The sequence below is a fragment of the Ranitomeya variabilis genome, chromosome 6, assembly GCF_051348905.1.
Source record: "Ranitomeya variabilis isolate aRanVar5 chromosome 6, aRanVar5.hap1, whole genome shotgun sequence".
In the NCBI taxonomy this organism is placed as follows: domain Eukaryota; kingdom Metazoa; phylum Chordata; class Amphibia; order Anura; family Dendrobatidae; genus Ranitomeya; species Ranitomeya variabilis.
In genome coordinates, this window is record NC_135237.1 from 220,512,625 (window position 1) to 220,530,967 (window position 18,343).

Consider the following 18,343-nt stretch of genomic DNA (forward strand, 5'->3'; position numbering starts at 1 on the left):
TTATATGCACCCAGGCAACAGGACCTGCAGGGTTAAACGACAGGGTAGATATGGCCGTTTTTTTGTGATTTGTACAATATTTTATTGTCTAATGTCATTATAATATTGCCTTTCCTGTCGTTCTCCTTCCCAGTCTTGCGGGAATATGTGATTCTGCTTTTTAGTTTAAGTGTCCATTAATGAGAGTCTATATGAATAGAGGTAATTGTTTATTTATATTTATATACAAACTATTCCATTCTGGTTATTATATGAAGTTTTGTTAGATAATGTTGCTACATTTTACTATCGCCATCTTGTTGATTATTTCCTTCTAGTATCAAAGAAATGTCTGTGTACCTCTCTTTATAATTTTTGTTTGGATTCATTAACAATAATTTGTTTTTAACATTGTATTGGCATAAACGTATAGTGTGTTTTGTATTTAAATGTTTTTCACACTCGTCACTGCTTTTAGCTTTTGTATTTGTCAGTTGCCAGGGATTGGAGACGTGTAAAGAGGGTGGGCTCTCTCACCCATTATCTAGCTCACGTCATTCCCTGACACCTGAGACCTGTTGAAGCGCCACATCAGGCGTGAAACGGCCTTCGTCTTTTTTCCTGCTCACCTCCTTGTTTCTCCTGCTCCCCCGTGCCGTCAGCATGTCACCTTCACTGTAAGTGTTCTTAAATAAAGGATTTGGACCACGCATCTTCGGTGAGTGCTGCCGCAATTCTCTTTTTTTTACATGGTATGGACTGTTGCTTATCTTAATGCGAGCACCGCCGTTGAGAGGAACAGGCTCTCCTATTTTTCACTATAAGGTAATCAAGCTGACATATTTATTGGCTGTGCAGCCTTGTTTTTCTTTGAAGATGTGAAAACCATTCCTGGTGACTACCTCTTGAAGCTCATCAAGAGAATGCCAAAAGTGTGCAAAAGCAGTCATCAAAGCAAAAGGTGGCTACTTTGAAGAACCTAGACTATAAGACATAATTTCAGTTGTTTCACACTTTTTTGTTAAGTATATAATTCCACATGTGTTAATTCATAGTTTTGATGCCTTCAGTGTGAATTTACAATTTTCATAGTCATGAAAATACAGAAAAATCTTTAAATGAGAAGGTATGTCCAAACTTTTGGTCTGTACTGTACATAGCGGTATTTCCTTTTGAAGATCTACCACCCTCTACTCTACTAACTCTGCTTAATCATTGATGCATGTGTTCATTTTGTAGTGCTAACTGATGGATGTCTTGCCCATATGAGAATGTATTAATATTCTTTGTTGTATTTCTCAACTTCATCTGTCCCTAAGGGATCTATAGTATCTTTTTGCAATTTACCACTTATGGCATCCCCCTTTTGGTATGGGATAACGGTAATGGAATGTGACACATGTGCGTTCTTCCTTTGACACTGTATCTGGGACTGTCCGGTTATGTAATGCGCCGATCTATTATAGTTCAGTCTCTCCTCTCTATTACCTATTCAATATAAAATCATTTTTGGATCCATATTACCAAGGATTCATTATATAGAATCTATGGATGTGAGTTTTTTCCATTTAGGTATGTATGTGAGGGGACAATGGGATTCGGTACTCACAGGCCTATACCTGAGATATATACCTCCAGCGCTGGCCTATTGGGGTGGGTTATGCTATTTGCGAGCAGTACACATTGTTATGTGAACGACTGGCGCATGCGTAACGTCTACACACTGTTTGTGTGAGCATTTCCCCTGTGCTATGGGACTTACATGTATCCTAAATATCATGCGTTCGAACCTTATAGGCGCCGTACGTCCTTCATATAACCGCGCTGTAAATAGCATTTATTTTATCAACGCTGCTTCTGCTTTGCCATTAGCGCATGCGCATAGGGTGCATCCTGACTGATGGGTATTTTGTTCCCATGGTGATTCTCGCAGTTGTGCTCTTGGGCTCGACTGATTTGTTTGGTAGTCAGGTGCGCAGGCGCTGAGTTGTATGGGCACTAAACCGGAAATACACTGGGCTGTACGCAACGTGGAGGGTTGTGGCTAAATCCAAGTCGGCTAAAGGACCTTGTCCCTCTGCCGACTTGAAAATAGCCGGCTCAGTATAGAGAAATCTCATGCACACACATTGGGTTTTTGTTTGATCAGTATTTTCTGCTTTGCTGCGTTTTTTGGACATAGGGCATGTCACTTCTTTCAGTGTTTTTGCTACGTTTTTGCAGCGTTTTTTCACCCATTGACTTGAATGGGTGATGGAAAAAACGCTGCAGAAACGCATGTAGCATTATTTGCTGCATTTTTTGTGCAGAAAAATAGCCAGAAGGAAGTGATCTCACAGCCAAGAGCTTAGGGGTGTGGTTAGTGAGGTGTGAAGACAGCCATTGTGAGCCATTGTGAGGTGTGAAGAGCCATTGTGAGGTGTCCTGATTGTGATCTATTGTGAGGGAGTTTCTGGTAGTGAGGTGTTAGCCATGTCTTGGTATAGGAGGATGAGATTAATGTTTCCCAACTAATCATGGAGGTAATATTTTTTTTAATTTGTGATATATCTATCTATCTATCCGATTGTTTGCAATAGGACACTTTGCGATGCTCATGTGCTGTTATGTACAAGTTCATGTGTTCTGCATGTGTATGTTTGTAGCTTCCTTGTCATGAATGTTGGCTTCATTTCATCTTGCCTTTGGTAATTACTTTTTCATTTATTTTTCCAAGGTGGAAGCAATGCCTGTAATTTGGGATGTAGCTTGCCCAAACTACAGTGATCGTCAAAAAAAGGCCGATGCATGGCATGTAATTCGCCGTAAATTGTTCCCCCCGCTGGGATGAAGGCGATGCTAAGCTCCACTGGGGTCACTCAACTTTATTATCATGCACAAATAGACAAAAAAACGCACCAAAACCGCACAAAAAACGCATCTATAAGCAGCTGAAAATTGGCATAAAAAACGCAGGAAAAATACGCAGCAAAAATACGCAGCAAAAATACGCAGCAAAAAGTCCTGTGTGAACTTACCCAAAAAACGCACCAAATACGCACCAAAAAAAGCACCTAAATTAGCATAAAAAAACGCAGCAAAAATACGCAGCAAAAAAAGTCCTGTGTGAACTTACCCTTAGTGTGTGTACGGCGGACACGGGAGGTGTCACGTTTTACGATGTCACTGTGGCTTCTGTATGTATTGGAGCAGGGGATCATCTTGGGACCTTGATGTGGATTACGCTGGACCTTGCGGATCTCATTGAACCTGCAGGTGTGTTTTTTTTTTGGTAAATGGGTGAAAGAGGGTGTCTGTTTTTATATTTTAATTACATGTTTTTAATCTGTGTTTCTTTATTTTTACTTACAGTGCTAGTAAACGAGGTGTTTCATAGACACCTCTCTATTACTAACCCTGGGCTTGATGTCAGCTGTGATTTTTGACAAATCACAGTTGTAATTATACTTACAGCTCTGGCAAAAATTAAGAGACCACTGCAAAATGTCCAGTTTGTCTGATTTTTCTCTTTATAGGTATATTTTTGAGTAAAATGTAAATTGTTCTTTTATTCTATAAACTTCTGACATGTCTCAGAATTTTCAAGCAATAAATTTAGTATTTTTTTCTAACAAAGAAAAATGGTCAAAATTAAAAAAAACCCAGTGCTTTCAGACCTCAAATAATGCAAAGAAAACAAGTTCATAATCATTTAGAAACAACAGTACTAATTTTTTAACTCAGGAAGAGTTCAGAAATAGTGATGAGTGAACGTGCTCGCCACTACTCGTTACTCGCCCGAGTATCGTGGTACTCGGCGAGCAGCGAGCATTTCCGGTATTATTCGGCGGTAACTGCAGTCTCCACCCAGCAGTTTTGGCAGACTTTAGAGACCCAATCACGGTGCAGGGATTGTCTGCCAGGCCATGAAACATGGCAGCCATCTTTGTTGTGTCGTGCAGTGATTGGCTGGGCCGTACAGCATCATCCAGAGTATAAGAGACCTGGCGAGGCCCTGCTCGCCGCATTCTGTTCCTGTTTCAGCGAGAATAGGGAGAGCTGCTGCCGAGATAGGGTCGGAATCGTGGTTTTAGAGTTAGTGTAGGTCTGCAACTCTTACATGCACAACTCCTCAGAAACCAAAAGTCCTTTTTAGGGCTAATTTGTGGGTCCCGATATTGCAGCGCTAGGCGGGCAGGGCACAGTATATCCACATCAGTGCAAGGCCTGCAGGCACTGTATGTGCGTCCATTGCTCCCACTGCATCCCTCCCAAAGCTCCATGACTGCCTGCTGCTGCTGCAGCTTATTTACTGTCTATATACCTATTTTTCCTTCTTTTTTTTTCAAAAATCCCCCCCCCCCAAAAAAAAAAAAAAACAGTCTGTTCTGTCAGACTGAGGCCTGTTGAAAAGTTATAGTTTGTCAGGCATACATAGCATAGTTGTCTGTGCGACCCTTGTGCTCCCTTTTTTTTGGTGTTTTAAATTCACTGAAAAAGGCCTCATATATCTGCGTGCTCCATGTTTGGTCATTGGAGGCCGGTGTACTTATTTTTTGACTGTGTGATAGTCATATTCTATACAGCACTATTTCGTATCAAAAAAATTCAAAGGCCACAGATTTGCCAGTGTGGTATTTCCGTTACAGCCGTCATATATCTCTGTGCTCCAAGTTTGGGCATTGGAAGCTGGTGTACTTATTTTTTGGCTGTGTGATACTCAAATTCTATACAGCACTATTTTGCATAAATTAACTTTAAAAAAAAAAAATTGAATACAGTCTGTTAGGTCAGGCTGAGGCCTGCCTGGTGTTTGGGTTTGAAAAATCATAGATTTGCAGGCATACTGATCAGATATTATTTTGCTACTAATAAAGACATTTGTGTTGAGCATTTGAAATAGTGCAGTAGTCCATTTAAAATGGTTAAGGCAAGGGGCAAGGGGCAAGGGACGGGGAAGTGGACGTGATGCTGATGGTGCATCCAGAGGATGAGGCCGTGGGCAAGGTGAAAGTGGGCAACAACAGAGACCCACATCTTCTCGCTCGACATTCCTGTCCCCGTTTCTAGTGGACCGCAGCACACAACTATTGAAGCCAGAGCAGTGTGTAACGGTTGTTGGTTGGATAGCGGATAATGCTTCCAGTCACTTAGCCACCACCACCTTGTCTTCCGCACGGTCAAGTCTGAGTAGCCGTGAGTGAGGCCAGGATATTCCTCACCCTGATCCTCCTTCCTCCCACCATGCTGAGTGCCCTGAGACAACTGATCCCACACTTGGACACTCTGAAGAGCTGTTCAGTTTTCCATTTCAAGATTCAGAAATCTCTCCCAGTCAACTTGAAGTGGGGAAAGATGAGATCGGATGTAGAGCTGCCCAAAGCTTTGACCAGCCCCAGTCACACGAAGGCAATGGTGGGAAAGTGTCACAAAAGGTTGACCATGACGAGACACAATTTCTAGAAAGTCAGGAGGAGGAGCAGGGTGCAGATGTGGAAGACGAGTTACTGGATGACATAGTAACTTACCCAAGCTGGCAGGAGGACATGGGTAGCGAGGACAGCAGCACAAATGGGGAAGGAGGCATATACCCCAACAGGCAGGAAGAAGCAGTGTGGTGGCCACAGACTAGTGAAGAGTGAAGTTGCTATTCCACCTGTGAGATCTTCCCGAGTCTGGCTATTTTTTAAAGACTCTGCCGATAACCCTAAACAGGCCATTTGCAGCACCTGCCATGCCTGCTTCAGCAGGGGTAGCAAAACAACCAGCCTGACCACCAGCATGATCAGGCACATGCAAGCAAAGCACCTGACTTTGTGGGCTGAACCCCAGGCTCGAGGACCACTGCCTGCTGGTCACACCACTGCTTTTTCCACTGTTTTGCATAGAAGCCAATCCCCAGTACACCGTGCATGTGAAGATGCCTCTAGCCCTGCACCTGTTGTGGCCCACAGTCAAGCAGCACCATCAGCAAGCCTGTCCACGTCCTTGACCCAGCACAGCGTTCAGTTGTCTATAACCCAGTCTTTGGAACGCAAGCAGAAATACCCAGCCAATGCCCCACAGGCCACAGTCCTCAATTCTCATATTTCTCTTCTGCTTGTGCTAGAAATGCTGCCTTTTAGGCTTGTTGAGACTGAAGCATTCCGCAACCTGATGGGGGCGATTGTCCCAAGGTACTCGGTCCCCAGTCGCCACTATTTCTCCCGGTGTGCCGTACCGGCATTACACCAGCATGTGTCCCACAACATTACCCGTGCCCTCAACAATGCTGTTACCGGGAAAGTCCACCTAACCACGGACACGTGGACAAGTGCTTGTGGACAGGGACGGTACATCTCAATGACGGCACACTGGGTTAACATAGTGGAAGCTGGGACCCAGTTGGACCTTGGGATGGAACACATCCTCCCCACACTGAGGATTGGTGGCCCTATGTCAATCAGGGTTGCCCCCACAGTCTACAGCTCCTGCACCTCCTCCTCTTCATCCTCCATCTTTGAAATCAACACATCAGTCAGAAGCTGGAAGCACTGCAGCACTGCCTCAGCCAAGCGGCAACAGGCTGTGCTGAAGCTAATCTGCATAGGTGACAAACCGCACAATGCAGAAGAGTTGTGGACAGCGCTGAAAGAGCAGTCAGATGTTTGGATGACACCACTGAACCTACAGCCAGGCATGGTCGTGTGTGACAATGGCCGTAACCTGGTGGCGGCTCTGAGGCAAGGTGAGCTCACACACATACCTTGCTTGGCCCATGGCCTTAACCTCTTGGTTCATTGTTTTCTGAAAAGCTACCCGGAGCTGCCGGATCTGCTAGTGAAAGTACGCTGTCTGTCTGACCATTTTAGAAAGTCAGCTACAGCTTCAGCAGCCCTTGCCGTGCTTCAACAGCGTTTTCAGATTCCAGCTCACCGACTATTGTGTGATGTCCCCATCCCCACGCGCTGGAACTCTACGCTGCATATGTTGGAAAGGATTTGTGAGCAGAAGAGGGCCGTTGGTGACTACCAACATCAACAAGGCCGTCGAATTTCAGGTCAGACTCCACACATAAAACCTCAGGAGTGGACATGGATGTCAGACATATGTAACATCCTCCAAAACTTTGAGGACTGCACTAAGATGGGGAGTGGCGATGATGCCATAATTAGCATCACTATCCCGCTTCTCAGCATTTTGAAAAACTCTCTGCTCACAATCAAAGAGGATGCATTGCAGGCGGAGCACAAGGACATGGAGCAAGGAAACATACAGGGGGATTACACTCAGCCCAGCCTCATGTCTTCTCAACGTGGATTGGTAGGCAATGAGAAGGAGGAAGAACAGGAGCTACTTTCATGTGCTATAGATGGTATTACAAACACATCTGTATTAGCTTCTGTTCAGCGGGGATGACCTGAGGACAGGGAGGAGGAGAAGGACAGCATGGTCAGTCGTCTTGTTGGTGAGGACACGGAAGTCTTACCTGTTAGCAGTCTGGCACGCATGGGTGACTTTATGTTGTGCTGCATTTCACGTGACCCTCGGATTATCAAAATTTTGGGTGACACTCATTACTGGTTGGTGACACTTCTAGACCCACGCTACAAGGAGAACTTTCAATCTCTTCTGCCTGAGGCAGAGAGGTGTACTAAAATTTTGCAGTACCACAGGGCCCTTGTAGCGGAATTACTTAGAAAATTCCCATGTGAGAACGCTGGCAGCAGACGTCAGAGTTGTTGTACAACCAAGGACTCCAAGCGAGAGACAGAAGTACAATCCAGCTCAGGCAGGAGAACAATGGCCAAGTTCTGGGACAGTTTTCTCAGACACTCCCATCGTGGCGGCACAGAGGGAAGGGGTGCTGTCACAAGAAGTGTAATGTTTGGGAAGATGGTGAGGGAGTACCTTGCAGGTCGTACAAACATCCTCCATGATTCCTATGTGCCTTTGAATTATTGGGTATCCAAGCTGGACACGTGGCATGAACTGGCTCTCTACGCCTTGGAGGTCCTGGCCTGCCCGGCTGCTAGCGTTCTGTCAGAGAGGGTTTTTAGTGCCGCTGGTGGAATTATAACAGCCTGTCAACTGAAAATGCTGACAGGCTGACTCATAAAAATGAACAAGGCCTGGATTGGGAAAGACTTCTGTACACCACCAAGTGAAAACAGCGAAACATAACCTCAAATACATTCTCTTTTTTGGGGAGGCGTATTCTCATGCACCTCTTCACAACCCCACGTGGGTATACGCTTACAGATTTGGTCTGTTTGTTCTTATCCTCCTCCTTATCCTCCTCATCCAGAACCAATATATCACCAGGGTGAACATGGTCTGTATGGTGCATTTTGGCCAAGGATGCTGTGATGGCACTCTTATTTTTTTTAAAAAAAGGACAACAGATTGCGGAACTGGGCATGACATTACATTGGGCCTACTTCTTAACTCGGTCTCCTGCAAACTGTCCTGTACCTGCCAGTAGATCACCAGGGTGAACGTGCTCTGTACTGTTATAGGCCAGTGAATTTTGGGCAAAGGGGCTGTGATGGCACTATTTTTTTAAGTCCAAAAAGGACAACACATTGGGGAATTGGACATGACATTACATTGGGCCTACTTCTTAACTCGGTCGCCTGCAATCTGTCCTGTATCTGCCAGTAGATCACCAGGGTGAACGTGCTCTGTACGGTGCATTTTGGCCAAGGGGGCTGTGATGGCACTCTTATTTTTTTTAAAAAGTTACCCACATTGGGGAATTGGGCATGACATTCCATTGGGCCGACTTCTTAACTCGGTCTCCTGCAATCTAAAATGTTCCTGCCACTAGATCACCTGGGTAAACGTGCTCAGTACTGTTATAGGCCGTTGATATTTGGGCTAGGGGCATGCGATGGCACTAGTGTACTTTTAAAAAAACGTACCCACATTGGGGAATTGTTTGGCAGATCATGCACTGCATTACAAGTCTCAGAGACACACACCACTACATTGGCCCTAATTCTTAACTCTGTCTCCTGCAATGTCTCTTCCTTATCTCTGACGACATGACCCGGGTGAACATGATTTGTATTGTTATAGGCCCGTAAAGTTTGGGCATGGGTGGCTGTGATGGCAATAGTATATTTTTAAAAAAGGTACCCCCCATTGGTGAAACCAGATCCTTGATGGCAAACACTTCACATTTGTGTACCTTAAAGAGCTCACTGGAAAAGCTCCTTTTTGTGTTGCCTGGTTGTGCAAATTGGACACAATACACTTCATATAAATTTGATAATGCAATTATGTTAGTTTGGCTCAGTAGTTTATTACAAATATTTCTTTGTCCACTATATTAGTTTCTCTCCTTGAGAGCCATATCTTTGGCTGCCTCAAATGTACAAATGGCGAATATACAAATGGCGATTTGTAAACAAGATTGAAATACTGTACACCGAATGCATTCAGACAATCACATAGCTGCATGTCTTGTAAAACATTTACAGATGTGACACACAATGCTCATAGTGACACAATCTTGATAAATGTTTGTTTTCTCACTTCAGAAACAGTTCGAAGCCTCTATATGTTTGCTGTTTGTCATTGTAAAACATTAAGGTTTACTGAAACTCTGCCTGTGGTGGTTTGATCTAAATCCTTGTGGCTTTTATTTTCTAGTGGTTTATGGCCCCTTGTCTGATGACTCCACGATGTCTCAGTTTCATCCAACCTTGAAAGCTGGCCACTTGAATGTCTGGGTGAAACTAGAGTTACTACATAGTGTAAATCACTATATAAGACCAGAGAAACATGACTAAGACAGATGCCAAAACTGGGGTACCTGTACATGTACAGTGTGCTGATACCAGAATAATTGGGGACGCCCATGCAGTGTAGATAATCTCCCAGGGGTTCTCTGTCTTGGTGTTACTTCTCGGATATTCCAGACGGATGATATTGAAAAGCCTCTTGGTGATGATCTAAGTAGACTGTATGAAGTTAATCTTCATATCACCTATTGTGTCCCCCCATTTCCTTGTAGATTGTAAGATTGCGAGCAGGGACCTCACTCCTAATGTCACTGTTTAAATTGTCTTAAATCGTACCGAATTTATTGTTTGTACATGCCCCCGCTTAATTGTAAAGTGCTGCGGAATATGTTGGCGCTATATAAATAAAAATTATTATAAATTATTATTATTATATATACGTAATCAGTATATTTATGTAATCCTTATATATAATCATTAACTATTGTATGTTATTGGTAACATATAGAAAAATGTACGCACTCACACTATTCAATCTTAATATTCCTTGAATTTTGTAGTTTGCAATGAAATTGCTTTGTATTGCAAGGATTAGACTTTTTTAAAGCCGTATCTGAACCTTAGTGTTAAAAACATGGCAAACACAATTGCCAAATTCTCCTGTAAATAATTCTGCAAAGAATTATACCAATTATACAATTATACCAAAAAATCATACCATAAAAAATACGAGTGGATTTTCCTGGGCACATCCAGTATGTGGGTTCCAAGGCCTAATGGGGTGCATATGACTATGCAGCAGGGCTGGCCTTGCCGCCAATGTGTAAAACAAAGGAGTACAGGAGTACAAAATGCATATTGTGAAGTGGATTTTCCTGGGCCCATCCACTATGTGGGTTCAAAGGCTTATTGGGGTGCATATGAATTGGTAGCAGGGCAGGCCTTGAATTCAATGCAACACTTTTTCAGGAGTCCCCCCTGGACATCTTATGACAGGGGTACTGTGGTGCGTCGTAATTCTTGGCAGCACATCCACTCACAGCATAGGATACAACAGCTTAGGAGACCAACTGTTTCATATTGGCCCTTTAAGAAGATTAATGCCGCCTGATGCACCAGTAAAAATAGGATCTGTGACTTTAAAGGTACCTTCACACTAAACGATATCGCTAGCGATCCGTGACGTTGTAGCGTCCTGGCTAGCGATATCGTTGTTTGACAGGCAGCAGCGATCAGGATCCTGCTGTGCCATCGTTGGTCGGAGAAGGCCAGAACTTTATTTCGTCGCTGGATCTCCCGTAGACATCGCTGGATCAGTGTGTGTGACACCGATCCAGCGATGTCTTCACTGGTAACCAGGGTAAACATCGGGTTACTAAGCGCAGGGCCGTGCTTAGTAACCCGATGTTTACCCTGGTTACCAGCGTAAACGTAAAAAAAAACCAAACAGTACATACTCACATTCCGGTGTCCGTCAGGTCCCTTGCCGTCCGCTTCCCGCACTGACTGAGTGCCGGCCGTAAAGTAAAAGCAGAGCACAGCGGTGACGTCACCGCTGTGCTGTGCCTTACGGCCGGCGTGCGGGAAGCGGCCCTGCGCTCAGTAACCCGATGTTTACCCTGGTTACCAGGGGACTTCGGCATCGTTGGTCGCTGGAGAGCTGTCTGTGTGACAGCTCCCCAGCGACCACACGACTTACCAACGATCACGGCCAGGTCGTATCGCTGGTCGTGATTGTTGGTAAATCGTTTAGTGTGAAGATACGTTAAGAGTCCCTCCTTTGTAAATGAAACAAGGTGGGTCTGCTTATGTGTCATACACGACATGGCCAGCTAGGGGTGTTAAATGTTACAATGACATTTCCCAGTGAATGCATTTGTAGTGGTTGAAAGCAATGTTAAAGTTGAAAAACGCTTCAAAAACGCTGCGTCTAAACTAAGCCTAAGAGGGAGAGGAAATTTTCGGTCTGGGGTTAAATATTTGGCCTTACAGGCAAGTGATTAACCTACAAAGGATGTACCTTGACATATTTCCCAGCAAAACCCGTTTTGGTTTAGTTTTAATGTGTTTTTTGTGGCACCGGGAAAAATGGCATGAATCTCAGAAAAAAAATGATTAAGGCTGTGAACTAGGAGTCAGGAATTCTTCCAGGGGCGATCCCCATGATGTTCCTGTGTCTTTTGAGCAGTGTTTCCATCATTTTCAGACATTTTTAGACCTTAAAAAGGACCCCCGGGGGGGATCACAGTAAAAGTACTCGGGTCTCCCATAGACTTATATTGGGTTCGCTGTTCTGGCCGAGTACCCGAGTATTGTAATTTGCTCGACCCGAGCAACGAGCACCCGAGAATTTTAGTGCTCGCCCATCACTATTCAGAAATTAATATTTTGTGTAATAACCATAATTTTTAATCACAGCTTTCATGCGCCTTGGCATGCTTTCCAGCAGTGTTTCACACTGCTTCTGGCGCAAAAATGTAAGCAGTTCTTTGTTTGATGGCTTGTGACTATCCATCATCCTCTCGATTACATTACAGAGGTTTCCAATGGGGTTCAGGTCTGGAGAATGGGCTGCCCACGGCAGTGTTTTGATGTGGTGGTTTCTTAATTTTGGCCAGAGCTGTATATATTACCCCAAATGCCACTGCACAAAAGCAATCATGAAGAGCTGAGTCGATGCTCAAGAATTAGCGCTTCTAATAGATGCTCCATTTCTCGTGCGGCTGAGGACTAGTCTTATTAGTGTTGGTAGGGGCCAATATCCATGGACCTTCACAGCTTTTTAGCTGCCTGTTTTGCCGTAGCTGGTTATTAAAAATGGAGGGGGCCCCAATTAATTTTTTGGGTGAGTCCACCCATTTTTTAATAACCAGCAAAGAAAAAGCAGACAGCTGTTCACTGATTAATAAGCTGAAAAGGTAAATGTTTATTGGGCCCTTCCCAGCCTAATGAGACCACCTCGCAGCCAATGTGGTCTCGAACTTTCGCGCGGTAAAATGGGGGTAGTAAGCGGTAAAGATGAAAAATAGAACAAAAAGGGGTTAAGCAGGACAATAGCCCTGAAAACAAATGTGGATAGTAAGATCACTTAAAATAACAGAGAATAAAAAGTAATAATAATAATCTTGAAAAAAGAGGCATAGGTCCAAATGTAGGAGGAGGGGTAGTAGGTGGATGAGCTTGAGGCGAATGTGGCGATGAAGATGGAAGAGGCAGGGGATGAGGTATCCAATAGTTTTTGTTTGTTTTTTTTGGGGGGGGGGGGGGGGGGGAGGTCTTAATTTTTTTTTTAGGGACAGCATTTAAAATAACATAGTATAAAATAAAAAAGAACAATGTAGATACAGTAGTCGGATGTCCTAGTGGAGGAGGAGGTGGTGTAGGTAGACTAGCAGCAGGTGGACATTGCAGTGTAGGTGGAAGAGGCAGGCTTGATGGTATCCAACATTATTTTTGTGGATTTTATTTCTCTTTCTTTTTTGTAAGGCCCCAACATAAAACAAATGGCAAATAAAATGTAACAATGTCTGGGTGTAGATGGTACATTTGTCTGGTCAGCCAAAAGGTACAGAAAAGTCCTGTGGACTCCACTCCTAGTTTCTTTTAATGAGTGCGAGAGTGCCCACGTTGGCTTTGGACAGGTGGATGCGCCTATGTATGATTATATCCCCTGCTGTGATTAACACACGTTCCAACATTACACTTGCCACGGGGCATGCCAGCACTTCCAAGTCAAAAAGTACAAGCCTAGGCCATGTGTCCAGTTTGGAAGCCAAGAAGTTAAATGGGCAGACCCATCACTTAGTACATGCAGACGTGTGAACAAGGACTCTTCCACCATGTTGTTATAATGCTGGCACCTGGTTGTATAGACCGTATCAGATGGTGGTGCAGGATGCTGTGGCATGCTGATGATTTTATTTTCACATTTTAGCCATGCTAACCCTCCCTTCCGAGGTCGTGCCCCAGCTGCGTTGGCGACTTCCTCCTCCTCTGCCTTGTGTTTCTTCTGTCAGGTGGAAATGCCGTCAGTAGTGCCCCTACCAGCATGTGCTTGTATTCACACATTTTGCCATCCCACTCCAGTGAGGGAAGTAATAATGGTACTTTGTCTTCGCAGCAGGGATCCAGCAGGGTGGCCACCCAGTAATCAATAGGGGTATGATCTGGGCAACTCTGCTGTCGTTGCGCAGGCACAGCAGACTGTAAAGGCTCATTGGCTCATCCCGCCCGCTCTTTGTTGGAGTCCCTCGAGGCTCTGTCCTGGGGCCCCTACTTTTTTCCACCTATACCCTTGGCCTAGGACAACTCAAAGTCCCATGGCTTCCAGTATCACCTGTATGCTGATGACACTCAGATCTACCTCTCTTGCCCAGATGTCACCTCTATGCTGTCCAGAATCCCAAAGTGTCTATCAGCCATATCCTCCTTCTTCACCTGTCGCTTCCTAAAACTCAATGTAGACTATACCAAACTCATCATCTTTCCTCCATCTCGCGTATCCCCCTACCTGATCTAACTATTATGGTAAGCGGCATCACGCTCTCTCCCACACCTGAAATCCGCTGCCTCACGGTACCTCTCGACTCTGCCTTGTCCATCAAACCGCACATCCAAACTCTTGCCACCTCCAACTCAAACATATTGCCAGAATCTGTCCCTTCCTCTGCCCTCAATCTGCTTAAACGCTTGTGCATGCCCTCATCATCTCTCGCCTCGACTACTGCAACATCCTCCTCTGTGGCCTCCCCGCTAACTCTCTTGCATCACTCCAGTCTGTCCTCAACTCTGCTGCCCGGCTAATCCACCTCTCTCCTCCACTCTGCAAATCCCTCCACTGGCTCCCAATTCCCCAACGAATCCAGTTCAAACTACTAACACTGATCTACAAAGCCATCCACAACCTGTCCCCTCCCTATAGCTCTGAACTAATTTCCCAATATCTTCCCTCATGTAATCTTCGATCCTCCCAAGACCTCCTTCTCTCCTCCACACTTATTCGCTCCTCAACCAACCGCCTCCAAGATTTCTCACCAATATCCCCCATCCTCTCAAATTCCATGCCTCAGCACGTCCGATTATCCACCACCCTTGGATCTTTCAGACAGAACCTGAAAACCCATCTCTTCAGGAAAGCCTACTGCCTGCAATAACCATTCTGCCGCCTCACCACCACCAGAGCTGCTGCACCCCCGAACTTTTGTCTCTTCCCCATTATCCCATAGAACGTAAATCTGCAAGGAAATGAAATTTCAACTCATAGCTGTCAAACAAGTTTATTACAAGTCTAATAGTTAGAAATAAAAAAGAGAAATATATAAGTATGCATACATACAAATCAATAATAAAGAGTTTTAGAAATCAAAACAATGAATTAAACATCAAAGACAGATTAATGACAAAAAAGAAAAACACATTTTGTACCAAAGTCCCCTGTGCTTTAGCTGCAAAAATTGCATTGTGGTGCTTAAAGGCAACCTGTCACCCCAAAATAGAGGGTGAGCCAAGCCCACCAGCATCAGGGGCTTATCTACAGCATTCTGTAAAGCATTCTGTAATGCTGTAGAAAAGCCCCAGATGTATCCTAAAAAATGAGAAAAAAAGGTTATATTATACTCACCCAGGGACAGTCCCGGTCCTGTCCGATGGGCATCGCGGTCCGGCGCCTCCTATCTTCATCAGATGACGTCCTCTTCGTGTCTTCACGCTGCGGCTCCAGCACAAAGTACTGCAGTGTGCAGGCCCCAGGCCTCTCTGACCTTTCCCGGCGCCTGCGCACCGCAGCGTTAAGACAAGAAGAGGAAGTTATCCTATCAAGATGGGAGGCCCAGGACCGGACCGCCCACGTGAGTATAATCTAACCTCTTTTTCTCATCTTTTAGATTACATTGGAGGCTTAACTACAGCATTACAGAATGCTGTAGATAAGCCCCTGATGCTGGAGGGCTTAGCTCACCATCGATTTTGGGGGTGACAGGTTCCCTTTAACAGACAGGGCGAGCGGGGAGACAGAGGGCGAGCGGGGAGACAGAGGGCGAGCGGGGAGACAGAGGGCGAGCGGGGAGACAGAGGGCGAGCGGGGAGACAGAGGGCGAGCGGGGAGACAGAGGGCGAGCGGGGAGACAGAGGGCGAGCGGGGAGACAGAGGGCGAGCGGGGAGACAGAGGGCGAGCGGGGAGACAGAGGGCGAGCGGGGAGACAGAGGGCGAGCGGGGAGACAGAGGGCGAGCGGGGAGACAGAGGGCGAGCGGGGAGACAGAGGGCGAGCGGGGAGACAGAGGGCGAGCGGGGAGACAGAGGGCGAGCGGGGAGACAGAGGGCGAGCGGGGAGACAGAGGGCGAGCGGGGAGACAGAGGGCGAGCGGGGAGACAGAGGGCGAGCGGGGAGACAGAGGGCGAGCGGGGAGACAGAGGGCGAGCGGGGAGACAGAGGGCGAGCGGGGAGACAGAGGGCGAGCGGGGAGACAGAGGGCGAGCGGGGAGACAGAGGGCGAGCGGGGAGACAGAGGGCGAGCGGGGAGACAGAGGGCGAGCGGGGAGACAGAGGGCGAGCGGGGAGACAGAGGGCGAGCGGGGAGACAGAGGGCGAGCGGGGAGACAGAGGGCGAGCGGGGAGACAGAGGGCGAGCGGGGAGACAGAGGGCGAGCGGGGAGACAGAGGGCGAGCGGGGAGACAGAGGGCGAGCGGGGAGACAGAGGGCGAGCGGGGAGACAGAGGGCGAGCGGGGAGACAGAGGGCGAGCGGGGAGACAGAGGGCGAGCGGGGAGACAGAGGGCGAGCGGGGAGACAGAGGGCGAGCGGGGAGACAGAGGGCGAGCGGGGAGACAGAGGGCGAGCGGGGAGACAGAGGGCGAGCGGGGAGACAGAGGGCGAGCGGGGAGACAGAGGGCGAGCGGGGAGACAGAGGGCGAGCGGGGAGACAGAGGGCGAGCGGGGAGACAGAGGGCGAGCGGGGAGACAGAGGGCGAGCGGGGAGACAGAGGGCGAGCGGGGAGACAGAGGGCGAGCAAATCGAGAAAAAGGGAAGTTTTTTTTTTTTTTAAAGTAATTATACTCATCTATCTGACATCAGATGCACACAGTGTCATCCCTTTGGGTCCTCACATGGATTGTGGGGGCACCGCCATTCCACTTGGTGAAAAGAAGTCCAGTGATGTAATGACATCTGCAGGGAGGTCACTGCTCTGGGGGGCACAGGATGGAGAAAAGTCACAACACCTAGAATAAAACAGAAAAAAAAAAATCATGCAGAAAACTGGATACAAGTAGTGGCTGACACCAGTGGCCATCGGGCTAATACTGAGCAGCACAGCGTGCGAGGGGAGAATAAAGCCCGGGATCTGGAGACATTGTTGTAAAGCTGTTTCGCTCCCAGAGGTCATAGGCAGTCATCAACCTGACAGCATGTGTCCCCAATAATATTAATAATATTAACAGGACCGACTCCTCACCATCAGGCAGAGATTCTTATGCCAAGTAATATCAATCCCTCAGATCTCCATCATCATTCATCCCCTCCCGTTCGCCCCCACACACGTAGCACTATACTTCCCTGCACCCCCCACCGCAAGTGACATCACACACACTGACCTGCACAGCACGTGACATCAGCCCCCCACACCACACAGACCCATGCGAGTAACATCAGCCCCATTCTGCAGGTAGACCCCCCTGCACGCAGATCCCCCACGCAGGCAACATGACCCCCTTCCCAACAGACTCCAGCACACAGCCTCTCTTCCCCAGAGACCTGCAGCCCCCCTTCACAACAGACACCCAGCACCACTAGCAAGGAACATGACCCCCTTCCCACTGAGACCCCCAGCATGCAGTCACCCTTCCCCAGGCAGGCCCCTCCAGCATGCAGTCCCATGCAAACAACATCTCCCCCTTCTCCCCAGGCGGACCCCCCGTCCAGCATGCACATGTAGCCCCATGCAAGCACCCCCCCCCCATTCTCCCCAGGCAGCCCCATGCAAGCACCACCCCCCTATTCTCCCCAGGCAGCCCCATGCAAGCACCATCCCCCCATTCTCCCCAGGCAAGCACCCCCCCACCCATTCTCCCCAGGCAGCCCCATGCAAGCACCCCCACCCCCCATTCTCCCCAGGCAGCCCCATGCAAGCACCCCCCCATTCTCCCCAGGCAGCCCCATGCAAGCACCCCCCCCCCATTCTCCCCAGGCAGCCCCATGCAAGCAACACCACCCCATTCTCCCCAGGCAGCCCCGTGCAAGCAACACCACCCCATTCTCCCCAGGCAGCCCCGTGCAAGCAACATCACCCCATTCTCCCCATGCAGACCCATGCAAGCATCACCACCCCATTCTCCCCAGGCAAACCCATGCAAGCAACACCACCCCATTCTCCCCAGGCAGCCCCATGCAAGCAACATCCCCCCATTCTCCCCAGGCAGACCCCCCCACCAGCATGCACATGCAGCCTCATGCAAGCATCACTCCATTCTCCCCAGGCAGCCCCATGCAAGCAAAATCACCCCCATTCTCCCCAGGCAGACCCCCCGTCCAGCATGCACAGGCAGCCCCATGCAAGCAACATCACCCCATTCTCCCCATGCAGACCCATGCAAGCAACATCGCCCCATTCTCCCCATGCAGACCCATGCAAGCATCACCGCCCCATTCTCCCCAGGCAGA

At 47.4% G+C, this 18,343-nt stretch overlaps 1 long non-coding RNA gene across 1 annotated transcript in view; it reads right to left on the reverse strand.

The window, feature by feature from the left end:
- Positions 1-16,597: 16,597 nt before the first annotated feature.
- LOC143782237 (uncharacterized) overlaps positions 16,598-18,343 on the reverse strand; it is a 336,831-nt gene continuing 335,085 nt past the window's right edge. The window contains exon 3 of the long non-coding RNA XR_013216901.1: positions 16,598-16,905. This is a non-coding gene — a long non-coding RNA (uncharacterized LOC143782237). The remainder of the gene's footprint in view (positions 16,906-18,343) is intronic.